Below are 13,605 nucleotides of genomic sequence, written 5' to 3'. Positions count from 1 at the left end.
GGAAAGAGTTAATTATCTAATCCACAAATATGTGAGGATAGGATTATATCATAACCCAAGGATATAATAAATATTTATGAGTTTACTCTGACATAAAAAGCAATTAAGTAAACAAATAAGTGGAAGGGAAGGGGCAATTACTACTCACAGAAGAATCCTAATTAATAATATAGAACAAACCCAGCTTTTTAGGGCTGCTAGAGTCCTAATAAGTTAATAACAATACCACGTTAACCAAAGGATCATGGATAAAAATCATTAGAAATTAGACATGCCACTATCATGTTCCTTTAGTTGGAAACACTGAGAATGGAACACTACCTTTCTTTTTAGGTAAAATACCAAAAAAAAAAAAATCAAACAAAAATCTGTGATTTCAGTCTAATGAAAAAACAGATAAACCCAAACTGAAGTAAATCTGCTGGTTTCCTAGTTACTATAATTGAAGAGTGTCAAGATTGTGAAAGACAAACATGAAGGGGAACTGTTAGAGATACAGGAGCATAAAGATGCAAGAAAACTAGCTGGGTGTGATACTTGAGGAACACAGGCTGGAGGTTCAAAGAAAGTTCAAAGCCATTGTAGTCTACAGAACGAGTTCCAGCTCCAGGCTGTCAATCAACCACCTGTCTTAAGAACAACAAAAGGCAAAACAAAATAAAACAAATGAAACTCCCAGAAGCTGGAGAGATGGCTCAGCAGAAAGAACACTTGCTGCTCTATTGGAGGACCTAAATTTAGTTCCCAGAACCCACATCAGGTGGCTCACAACACCAATGCCAGAGATCTGGTCTCCTCAGCCACCCACACACACATAAAACACACTCATATATACAGACACATAAATAAAAATAAATCTTTAAGAGTCAAAAGGGTCAGTGAGATGGCTTAGTGGGTAAAGGCACTTTCTGCCAAGCCTGATGACCTGAGTTCAATCCCCAGAGTCTACATGGTAGAAATGAGAGAACTATGTCTGTGAGTTGTTCTCTGATATCTGTGGCATGTACAACTCCCCAAATTGATTAATTATGTGTAAAACAAAATAGAAGAAACATGAAGACCAAATGTAATATAAGATCCTACCTCAAATCCTTCAACAAAAAATATTTTTTGAAAAATTATGATATCCAAACCAAGTCTGTGTCTTAGGATTTTACTAATGTTAATTTCCTAGTTTTGATTAAATGTGCTATGGTTAATCAAGTGTGACATTACCATTGGGGTAACGATGGAAAGAATGTGTAAGAGCTCTTCTATTATCTTTGGAATTGCTTCATAATTCTAAAATTGTTCTAAAAGTAATAGAATTCATTAAAATTAGAATTGTATGTAAATAATACAAAATTGTACTTCTTCTGTTTTCTAAGTCTGGTTTATTTATTTTGTATGTATGGGTGTTTTGCTTGCCTGTATATCTGTGTACCATTTTGTGTGCCTGGTCCCAAGCAAGCCAAAAGAGGTTACTAGACCCCTTAGGTCTGGTGCTTCAGATGGCTGTGAGCTGACATGAGATGCTGAGACTTGAACCTAGGTCCTCTGGAAGAGTAGTCAATACTCTTAAGCCACTGAGCCATCTCTCCAGTCCCCTACTAGGTTTTAGTATTCATAGACCCTATGTATAAAATTGTCATTTTCAGAGCCGGGCATGGTGGTGCACGCCTTTAATCCCAGCACTCGGGAGGCAGAAGAAGGTGGATTTCTGAGTTCGAGTCCAGCCTGGTCTACAAAATGAGTTCCAGGACAGCCAGAGCTATACAGAGAAACGCTGTCTCGAAAAACCAAAAAAGAAAAAAACCAAAAAAAAAACCAAAAAAACAAAAAAAATGTCATTTTCAGGTTGGACCAGAAGGCTCTGCTCAGAGGATCTGAGTTCAATTCCCAGCACACACATTATCTAGTTCACAACCACCTATAACTTCAGCTTCAGAGGGATCTGATAGCTTTGGTCTCTGTGGGCACCTGAGCTCATGTGCACATATATATCTGCCTAAAAATAATTAAAAAAATAAAATTGTCACTTTAATAACCAGGTATGGTGCATACCTGCAATCCTAGCACTTGAAAGGCAAAGGCAGGAAGATCAGAGGAGTTCTAGGCCAGCCTTGGCTAGATAGCTAGTTCAAGGTCTCTCTGTGCTACCTTCTGAGACACTGTCTCAAACAAACAAACAAAACATCAAAATTAAAAAAAAAATTGTCACAGACTATAAGTATACAAGTATATATGTTCTTAAGACTGAAGTGCCAAGTGCAGAAATGACAAACCTCATGGGAGAAGTAAGCATGGTGTATGAGCTCAGATGCTGTAAAACCTTCCATTTCTAATATATGAGAGAATAAAGACATTAATTCAAAAAAAAACCCTTCAGTTTCTTTCTTCTCTGATGAACTTTGGGGCCATTTGACAGAGAGCATTTGTCTTTGCCACCTGATGACAGAGCTGAGGTAACACCACAGTGACAGAGGAGTTTGCTTCCCTCCCAAGCTGCACCTTCCCCCAAGTATTCAATCCCAGTGCCTCATGTGCCCCAAAAAGAGCATCCACCCGTTAGCTCATGAGAACTGACGCAGTCATGGAGTGACGGAAAGGGAAGTGCTGTAGCAGGAAATAGCAACCTGCCTTTCGCACTCCCACTTCTCGAGCAGGGAATGGGAGAGAGTTGAGTACCACAGAGAGCAATGTGCTCACACTTGCAGAATAATGGGCAGGAAAGGACAAATGGGAGAGAATCGGATGAGAGCTCTCTTTATGTTTTCTTTGCCTGAGAGGGAGAGACTAGAATTCATTTCCAAATGCGTGTAAAAGATCATCTGCCTCTTATAGTTATTTGCACACAGTTATCTGTGGAAGTGCAGATAGAATTGAGACAGAAATGCCTGCTTGCCAGTTCTCCTAAATATATATGTTCAAAAATTTCATACCATTAATGAACTGCAAAATAACTGCATATTGAAGCAAAATACAGCTGTCTGTGCTAAGCTTAAAATGTTTTAGCCAAGTATTAAACAAATAATGAATGTCAAATTCTCTAAGGTGCTTCAATAAAAAAGAAGCAAACAGCCCAGTAGTGGTGATGAATGCTTTTAATCCCAGCACTATGGAGGCAGAGGCAGGGGGATCTCTGTGTGTTCAAGGCCTGGTCTACAGAAGATGTTCTTGGAACCCTGTCTTGAAAAACAAAAGCAAAAACAAAAACCAAAAACAACCAAACCAAAACAAAATACCAGCAAGCATGAGAAAAGAAAAAATGCACTTTGGAGGTTGGATGTTAGATTTGGGAGTATTTATTATGACTTTAGAGTTAAATATATAGCATGTATGTTTTACAACTTTCAAAATATATGTTTCTAAGACAGATATGGTACTCTCAACACTCAGGAGGCTGAGGCAGGAGGATCTTAGACCTGAAGCTTGTGTGTGTGTGTGTGTGTGTATGTGTGTATACATATGTACATGCATAGTTGTGTGTATGTGCTGGTGAAGGACAGAGGTTGACATGCAGTGACTTCTTTGATCACTTTTCAGTCTTATTTTTGGAGTCAGAGCCTTCCACTGCCTGGATCTTACCGATCGGCAAAACTGGTGGTCCAGAAGCTTCAGCAATCTGCCTGTCTCTGCCTCTCCAGACTGGACTTACAGATGTGCACCATCATGCCCAGCTGTTTCCAAGGGTCCTGGAGATCTGAACTTCATTGATGGAGCCACCTCTCTAGTCTTTGTTTTTTGAGGCAGGGTCTTGCTCTGTCTTCCTGGTTTGCCTGGAGCTCCTCACGTAACCCACACTGCCCTCACACTTGTGACCCCTTCACTTCTGCCTCCTAAACATTCTGAAGTGTACCATCCACAATGCCAGGCTCTGCAAAACTTTGTAGTAGCTTAGACCTGTTTCTGCTCAGATAACTGAGAGAGGCATAGGAAAACATGCTGGACCATCCACATGGGAGAGAGAGAGAGACAGAGAGAGAGAGAGAGAGAGAGAGAGAGAGAGAGAACTGTTAGTATCAAGTTTCTTTTCTATGCTTATCCCATTTACAAAAGTTTATTCCTCATAAAGTGGATAATTTTATAACCACTGCACAACTGAATTTAGGGAAATTAACCAACTTGTGATTGTAAAACTGAACAGCTAAACAGGCATGATGGTGCATTCCTTTAAGCCCAGCAGTCAGGAGACAGGGGCAGATGGATCAATATTAGTTTAATGTTGCGGCCTGCCCGCAGTCCACAACACGAACGGTTCAACTGAGAATGGCAGTTCAGGCTGAAAAGAGAGGAATCTAGACGCGGCGGAAGAAAGAATGGAGCTAAGACAAATCCTGATCAAAGCTCAATTTTACTAATTCCAGACACTCAGTTATAAAGGAAGGGGGAGGGAACCCAATATCCCGCCAAGTAACTCAGGGTCCAGTAGCAGGACGAACACGTGTGTGCCTCCAGGCAGCAAAGGCAGGTTCCAGCAGTGGGCGTGGCAGGACGAATGAGCCGGTAGCTCCACCTTTGAGCAAGCAAGTTCCAGGCTGGGGGAAGGGAGGCCACAGTTTAAGATTAGCCAAGTCTACATAGTGAGTTTCAGGCTGGCCAGGAGTTCACAGTGACACTCTGTCTCAAAATAACAAATGTATTCCCCAGGGAAAGAATTATAACTTTCTGTAGTTGGCAGAATATGACAAAGCCAAGGATGAATTTTGGAAAAGCAATAATGTTGTCCCTAATATGGGAATACAAGCATCCGAAAGGCAATAGAATTGGTTTGGACATGTCCCTATAGGGCTCATAGGAGGTAATGGCAGGAACATGGGCATTGCAGAAGGTAGTGAGTCACGTGATCAAGAGAGGCCACTTGGACAGAGCTCTCTGTAGGGAATTCTGAGGATGGAGGTCTTCTAAAAGGTATGGAGTGACACTCCTGCTTAGTGAATTGTGGAGAGCCTTTGGGGGGGGGGGGGCGCTTGGCAGGAATCTGACATTGGCCAAGGACGAGGAAATGAGTTTCAGGCAGGAATCTGACATTAGGCCATGATAAGGAAGTAAGCTCAGGCAAGAATCTAATCTTAGGCTATAACTGGGAAGTAGGTTCAGGCAGGAATCTTAATCTTAGGGTGGAACAAAAGAAGTAGGCTTCAGGCAAGAATAAGATTTTGGGCCGGGCGTGGTGGCGCACGCCTTTAATCCCAGCACTCGGGAGGCAGAGGCAGGCGGATTTCTGAGTTCGAGGCCAGCCTGGTCTACAAAGTGAGCTCCAGGACAGCCAGGGCTATACAGAGAAACCCTGTCTCCAAAAAAAAAAAAAAAACCAAAAAAAAAAAAAAAAAAGAATAAGATTTTGGGCTTGGACAAGGAAGTGGGCTCAGGTATTTTGGTCATTCTGACCAGCCCTTGGAAACAACTGTCATGGGAGTAATCATGTGACTTTGCTTACTGCCTTGCTTGTTCCTTTTTGTAATGCTCGCCCTTAATACTCACATGCAATTAAAATGGTATAAAAGCAGATTGGGAAAAAAATAAGCCTGCCTCAGCCTCAGAACTGGCTGGGGTCATACTACAATGTTGTATAATTGTCTTTTTTTCTTTTTAATCCTCACTCCTGTGCTGGAGAACCTATTGGCTTACTGAGCAGGCTTGGTCAATAAATGGAGTCTACCCCATGAGTATAAAGAGCCTTTGAGAATAGCCTGAAGTCTAGAGCAGATTTTGCAAACCTTGGAAGTAGCACTTCAGGACAGAGGTATTACCAAGTATCTACAGAGGTGGCCTGGCCACTGCTATGGGTAATAAAAAATTTATTAAAGGTCTAAAGACTGGGGTGATGTACTGGCTGATTTTGAGTGTCAACTTGACACAAGCTTGAGTTATCACAGGGAAAGGAGGCTCCCTTGAGGAAATACCTCCATGAGATCCAGCTGTAAGGCATTTTCTCAATTAGTGATCAAGGAGGGAGGGCCAATTGTGGGTAGTGCCATTCCTGGGCTGGCAGTGTTGGGTTCTATAAGAAAGCAAGCGGAACAAGTCAAGGGAAGCAAGCCAGTAAGTCACATCCCTCCATGGCTTCTGCATCAGCTCCTGCTTCCTGACCTGCCTGAGTTCCAGTCCTGACTTCTGTTGGTGATTGAAAGACTCCAAAACTCCCAAAGGGAGGCACTTACTCAAGCCTCGGGTCAGCCGCGCACCCAAGAAGACACTGAGACCGAACTTAAGATGTATAGGAGTAAGATTTAATACAGCAATGACAAGAAAGAACATAAAAAGCACATATACCAGATATCTGGGGTCGAAACTCGCAGAGGAGATTCGGCAATTAGCCCAAACTTTTCACAAGCTTTTATAGGAAATAGCCAGGTAAAAAGTACAAGTTTTACGTCACCAAGGTGTTCTGCCAAGGGGCTTTACATAACCAAGGGGTCGTGTCCTATATTTTGGCAATGTACTCGATCTATTGGAACATTCCGGGACAGTACCAGGAGGCCCCTATCTCAAAAATGTTCTTGGCATAGTCTTCAGTTGGGAGGGGTAGGACTAGGTTTTTTCCAGGAGACCCCTTTATCTAAAAAATGTTCTTGGAGCAGTTTCCAATTGGGAGGGGGTACCTTGGGGTAAAAAGTTCAGGAGTGCTCCGGGAACTATCTCTGGATGGGAGGGGTAAGAGAACTCTGAGCTGAGGAGTTCATGGAGAGTTCAGGTGTCCAGTAATTAACTCTTTCATTCCCCCCTTCTTTTAGGGACAAGCTCTAATCTTAGAGCTGGGTACCGGCTTCCTGAAAGACCCGATATTGTTGCCTTAATATCATAACCTGCACTGTATTTATTCTTTCTCTGACAAAAGCCACTAATTTATTAAGAATGCAGGGGCCGAGAGTGAGCAAAAGCATAAGTATAATTAAGGGTCCTGCTATGGAGGAGAGGAGAGTGGTAAGCCAAGGGGACTTATTAAACCAGCTTTCGAACCATCCTTGTTGGCTTTCTCTCTCTCTTTTACGCATATCTAGGCGTTCTCTAAGTCTGGCCATAGAGTCTTTGATTACTCCTGAATGATCAACATAAAAACAACATTCTTCTTTTAGGGCAGCACAAAGTCCTCCTTCTTTAAGGAATAATAAGTCTAATCCCCTCCTATTTTGCAGCACTACTTCAGACAGGGAAGTTAAAGATTCTTCTAATTTAGTTATAGACTGTTCTATAGTTCTAATATCAATGTCCATAGCTGTACGTAATTCTTCATAGTATTGGGGGGTCTGAATTAAGGCAGCAGTCCCTGTACCTACTCCCGCTGCTACTCCCAATCCCAAAAGTACTGCCAGGGTTAAGGTAATGGGCTCTCTTCTCCAACGGACCCGATGATCAAACTTATCTAAAAAGGAGCTATCATCATGATACAGGAGTCTAGGAATAAGCTGAACTAAAATGCAGAAGTCTTTGGAACTATTAAAAACAGATAGAGATACACAAGGAGTGAGACCGGTATTGCAAGCCCATACTGTGTCTATGGGAGGCACCAGATACTGACCACTTTTGCTAGGCTGGATGTTCTGGGTCTGATTACAAAGGTGCCGTTTATCCTGAGGTGCCTGGCCTAAACAGAGTCCACTTCCTGAAACTGCTTCCAGAGTCAGCTTTCTGTTTTCTCCCCAGAGGCATTGAGAATGATCTGAAGTAGTATTATAAGTCCTGATCTGAGCAATTCCTTCATAATAAGGGGGCCTAGAGTCATAGCATAACCAACATGATTGAGTCATATTAGGATTAGTCCTATTCAACGCCAAAAAAGCTCCTTGAACTAGACTGACCAGACGGCTTTTTGTATCTAGGGGCGGTGGGGAAACTAAGGTCGATAGGGAAGGTCTCACTGTTCTGGGCTGTGGAGTTGGTGGAGCTGGTACAGCCGGGACTTGTGGGGGAGCTGGTACTATTGGGGGACCCTGTTCTGTCACAGTCAGCCTGATTGTAAAAATGAACCCAGGGTCTCTCGGTGGACTGGATACACGCCAACCCCACTTATTTCCTTTAAGCCAACTTAAACGATTTTGTTTTCCTTTTTCAGTGAATTTTATAAGTAGTGGGTTGCAGTATTTACCTTTGCATGGTCCTGGGGGGCTGTTTTCAGTAGCACACCCATAAGCTCCTATGGCGGCCTCATCTGGATGGAGGTCGCCATAGTTTGGATATTTATGGGGATCTCTTTCTCCTTGATATGGCTTATCATAACCACTACCTCGTTTTACCGTGATTAGATCCCAGTCAGAGGAAGGCTTCCAGTAGGCATCCCCTGTCGTTTCACATGTCCATTTGCCACAGAAATAATCTGATGCCCCCCCCACATTTTTGTTGAAGCTCTTTGTTTTGACCCTGACCAGGGCAAACATAAAACTGTGCAGCTCTAAGATTAGCTCGGTAGAACTGCCCTGAACACCCATACATGTTCCCTATTCCACCTGAAACACACCGCTGTTCAGGGGGTGGGTTACTAAGATCAGTATGGTCAGGGAGGTCCCAATTGGGAGATCCTGCTACTAACTTACAAATGTCAGGTGTGAGATCAGGCCACCAAGTCCAAGGGGGATGTGCTGCAGTGATTGCCCATACAATGTTTCCCTCCCCATTAAGCACTTCCCATGACTGTTGAATCGGGGCAAGAGGGTTGTCGTTCCCTAGGCTTAGGGTGGCCCCCACGACACAAACGAAGTTTAAGAGGATTGTCAGTAGTTGCCACCGTCCAGTTGTCTTCATGGTTGCCTCTACCCTGGCTAGGAGCCTTCTTGACGTGGGAGGCGTGGAGTTGTTAACAGTATCAGATATGGTCCTTTCCACCGAGGCTCAAGAGTGCCGGTGCGATGTCATCTGACAAGGACCGAACTGCTGTAGTCTCAGGTGCATGAGCTTCTTTGATCTGGTCCCAGATCTGTGTTCTGACAACCTCCAAGGCCTTTAAATGGGTAAACAGAGCAGAGGGTGAGAAAGAGTCAACACAGGGATCCAATATCCTGCTAGACTCAGTCAAAGAAGTAAAACGTCCAGGTGTGTTTCGGACTCTGAGAAGCACAAAGGAAAGGAGGGTCACCCAGTCTTTACCGCCAGTCTCAATAACTAATTTAGTTAGGGTCTGGGCATGACGCAGGTGCACGTAGATCAGATCTCTGGCTGGAACTGGTGAGATGTCCTTGGGGTATCCAGCTCGTTCACTGTAACCAGTTGTGACCAGACTTTTTTCTGTATCACCTGCAAGCCCTTTTAACTTAGCATACAGAGCATTATTAACAACATAGGTTTAAACACATCATTTGAGACTATGATGGGCATAGGAGTTTCATAAAGGATCTTAAACAGAGTAAAACTGAATCAAGAGATAGGACATAGGGAAGGAACACCAAGTCCATGCCAGTCTCCACGATTAATTTTGTCAAGGTCTGTCTTAGAGTTTTAAACTAATTTTTATCTATCCTGAGCTCTGAGGTCTATACACACAATGTAATTTTTATTTGACCTCTAAATGCTTGGCCACACCCTGACTTACCTGGGCAACTATTGCTTTTGGCACTCTGAACCTTGGAAAAAAATTTTCTTTAATAGTCTTCTTGATGACTATGTGAGCAGTATCATTTATCCATATTGAGAACGTCTTTTTCTGCAGATGTCAACAGCTTTCTTTGTCTGCATATTGTTCCATACAGTGGCAAAAGCATACCCGCTGTCAGTGTCATTTATAAAGCTTGTATCAAAACCACAAGTTCAGCTTTTTGGGCTGAAGTCTCTTTAGGGCACCTGCTTTTTGTCCACTGCTGCACTGCTGTCCCCGCCTTCCGCTTACCTTTAACCATGAGGCTACTGCCATCCGTGTAGGGTAAAAGGCTTAGTCAGATCTGGCAAAGCCAGAGCGGGGGCTGCAAGCAAGGCTGCCTTTATGCTGTCAAAGGCTTTTTGGTGTTCCTCAGTCCAGGTGAATGGGACTTTTTCTTTAGTCCAGAGTCTGTAAAAGCCCACCGTTCCCAGAAACTCACGTGGCGCGGGGTGGTGGGGGTTGGGATCAGCATCACAGCCTTTTCCTTGGCTTCGGTGAGCCACCGCTTTCCGTCGTCGGCACCTCGGTACGACATAGCTGAGCTTTCTTAGCCGATACCCGATATCCCAACTCACCCAGTTCATTCAGGAGCTTCTAGGAGGGCCAGAATTTTTTCTTTGTCTTTGATGTCTCTGCCTTCAGCCATCCGCAGGGCTTGGGTTAGCGCCAGGAGTTCAGCCTTCTGAGCCAAAGTTCCTTCGATGAGTAGGTGAAGACTCAGCAGGTTAGCAGGGGAAGCAAAAGTCACTTGTTCTGTCAAAAAAAGCTCTAATAATGTGTCCATCAGCCAGGGAAACAATTGAATCATGTGTCCCTGACCAGAAGCCACCATATGCAGACAAGCAGGCCATCCCTCAGTCACCAGGTCTAATTTTTCAAGTGCCACTGGTCTTTTAGGGTCCCAATTTCTGAGTAAGAACCTCTTTGGCAATACTTTTGTTCTCAGTCACATTTAGGAGTCCCAAAGTTGGGGACAACATTAGGGCAGTCTCAATAGCATCCAAGGCCATCCAAGGTTGTTCTTTATTTCTTATACGAAGGGCTGTTCATCTTTTTAATTTAGCAAAACCTGGAATCCACAGTCTGCAAAGGCCTGCAGTGTCCAGGAACCTTTTAAACTTGCTTTGCATTGGTTAGTGGAGGAATATGAAAACACAGTCTCCTTTAGCTGCTTTTAACAGGTAGACCACCGGTTTCTTTTAAGGACTCAGCTTCTGTGTTAGCACCCCTTCTGCTATCTCTTTATTTTTAGCCACGAATAGGTAAAGGGTTTTGTCTTGAGGAGGGGGGGGGGCTCCTCTTCTTTTTGTTAGGACAGTCTCTCACCCAGTGTTCTTCTTTTTCAACAGCAAACATTCTGATCTTTAGCCAAAAGCTTTCTTTTTTTGTTGCCAGGTACTAAGTTTTCTAGTCTCCCTGACTTTTGTGACCAGCATTTCATTTCTCTTATCTTTTTTGAAAATTTTCTGGCTCCCTATTTCTTACAGATCATCCCTAAGTGCTAGTATTATCAGCAAGTATCACTGTGCTAAGTTCTAATCTTTGTCATTTATCTCTCTTTGCTCCTGTTTCTTAACTGCAATGGATCTAATTATTACATCTATATTCTGTCACTTAACTTTTTCATAGTTTACCTCTTTTTACTGTTAGGTCAGATTGTCGGGGCACTAGTCCCACAGAGACGAGACCCTCAACAGAGCCTGGCAGTCAGGTGCTCCTTACCTTGTATGTCTCCCTCACCGGAGCTTAAAACAGATTCACTGCCAGCAACTCAGGGCAGTGCCTGAGAAGAGAAAACACATGGGGCAGAGAAGGGAGTGTAGTTTTCACATCAGACCACTGATATTTCAAAATGAACACAATTTTTTCTGTTAACATTTAACTATTTCTGCACTGCACTCCCGTATGGCCTGGAGGCGGCGGCGGGCCTGGCAGAGCACAGACAGCAGCCTCCTCCTGCGAAACGGCCCCGTCGCCGGTCGGGGCGGCAGCGGCTGCGGTGGGGGCAGCAGCGGCGGCGGCCCGGGCGGCGGACACAAGGGAGGGAGTGTGGGCGGGCACCTGTGCGCAGACTCCGGGAGGAGCCAATGAGGGGCAATTTAACTATTTAACTACCTGATAAACGCCCTGTGCTCTCTGCACTGTCTTTGGGGAGGGAGCACGCAGCCAGGCAGGCACAAGGGAGTGCGGGCAGACTCTGGGGGGGCCAAAGGAGGGACGGCGGCTGTAGTCGGCCCCTCCCCAGCTGTGGCAGGCTTCACGGCCACTCCGGGACCGGCAGGCGGCCGCACTCACCACCAGCATAACTGCGCCGCCAAAGCCGGCTCTGCATCTAGGTTCTCTTTTGAACAGCCTGGGGCTCCCCAGCCGAGTGCGGACCGTGCGCTGCCCCTGTCGGCCGGTGGCAGCCGATCTCGCCCCACGATGGCCCCGCAGCCAGGCTGGCCGGCGCTGCCCGCCCGCTGCGAGCCGCCGGCACTGCCTCGCCGAGAGCGCGGTGGGCAAGACCGGCCTGATGGTTCTTTTTTCTCTTTTTTTCCTTTTTTAAAACCTTTGCTGACAAATTTTGTCCTGACGTCAGTCCAAGTCTACAGTCGACAAAGGGTTAACACACACACACACACACACACAGTCTTGTCATGTGACACAAACACAACCAGCCAAACGCCACTTTTTGACGGGGTCGGATTCCACATTGACTCTTTTTCCTGATAGGGGTGGGATTCCACATCCACTCCCGCTCTGGCAGAGAGTACACTCTCTCTCTCCTTCACTCTGCCAGGCAACAGCCAGGTCTTTTTGACTGTTCTGTACCCTGGGCACTCCTTCCAGGGTCTCCCTTGGAACATCTTTTTGGGGTGCGGACCGTGAGGCCATAGACAGTCGTCCTCTCACAGCCACTGCCAGAATAAACCCACAATCTCAGAATACACAAATGCAGCAGTTCCACACCTACACACCCAGCAGACTGTCCCATTTCTAGAATAATAGCAGACACGACAAAAGCAGACACGAGACTGAGATAAAAAGAAAAAAACCAAAGCACGAGGTGGGACTCGAACCCACGATCTCGCAACCAGAAGCACGAGGTGGGACTCGAACCCACGATCTCGCACAGAGGGGTCCACTAAGCGTCCTTAGTCCTCCCCTTGTCCTCCTGGGGCGTCCCCCAGGGCGATCGGACGGTGAGCACCAGACACGTCTGTCTCTACTCACCCCGTGCTCTCTATTGAGACCTGCTTGGTCTCCAGTCAGATGGCCTCTCCCAGGCCCACAGTCAGCCCGGAGCACGGTCTCTGGTGCTCGTACTGAGCACAGAGCGTCACGCAAACCCAAAACAGCGATCGCACCAGATACAGATTCAGATGGCCTCTCCCAGGCCCACAATAAACAGAACACAGACACTAGACCAAAGCAGAACAGTAAATCTTACTTCTGAGTGGGTCCAGGACTTCTGGGTAGACGCGCTGATTCCCGGCCAACGCACCAAATAAAAGACTCCAAAACTCCCAAAGGGAGGCACTTACTCAAGCCTCAGGTCAGCCGCGCACCCAAGAAGACACTGAGACCGAACTTAAGATGTATAGGAGTAAGATTTAATACAGCAATGACAAGAAAGAACATAAAAAGCACATATACCAGATATCTGGGGTCGAAACTCGCAGAGGAGATTCGGCAATTAGCCCAAACTTTTCACAAGCTTTTATAGGAAATAGCCAGGTAAAAAGTACAAGTTTTACGTCACCAAGGTGTTCTGCCAAGGGGCTTTACATAACCAAGGGGTCGTGTCCTATATTTTGGCAATGTACTCGATCTATTGGAACATTCCGGGACAGTACCAGGAGGCCCCTATCTCAAAAATGTTCTTGGCATAGTCTTCAGTTGGGAGGGGTAGGACTAGGTTTTTTCCAGGAGACCCCTTTATCTAAAAAATGTTCTTGGAGCAGTTTCCAATTGGGAGGGGGTACCTTGGGGTAAAAAGTTCAGGAGTGCTCCAGGAACTATCTCTGGATGGGAGGGGTAAGAGAACTCTGAGCTGAGGAGTTCATGGAGAG

At 45.2% G+C, this 13,605-nt stretch overlaps 1 long non-coding RNA gene across 1 annotated transcript; it reads right to left on the bottom strand.

Moving 5' to 3' along the window:
• Nucleotides 1-6,190: 6,190 nt before the first annotated feature.
• On the bottom strand, nucleotides 6,191-10,625 carry LOC147005832 (uncharacterized). Its single transcript, XR_015046491.1, has 2 exons — nucleotides 9,990-10,625; nucleotides 6,191-8,917 (listed from the first exon to the last, which is right to left on the bottom strand). It is a non-coding gene; the product is annotated as an uncharacterized LOC147005832 (long non-coding RNA).
• Nucleotides 10,626-13,605: the final 2,980 nt, after the last annotated feature.

Source organism: Mus caroli, unplaced genomic scaffold, assembly GCF_978045245.1.
Source record: "Mus caroli unplaced genomic scaffold, Mus_caroli_1 scaffold_2, whole genome shotgun sequence".
Lineage (NCBI taxonomy): Eukaryota > Metazoa > Chordata > Mammalia > Rodentia > Muridae > Mus > Mus caroli.
This window is presented reverse-complemented; position numbering and strand designations above follow the sequence as displayed.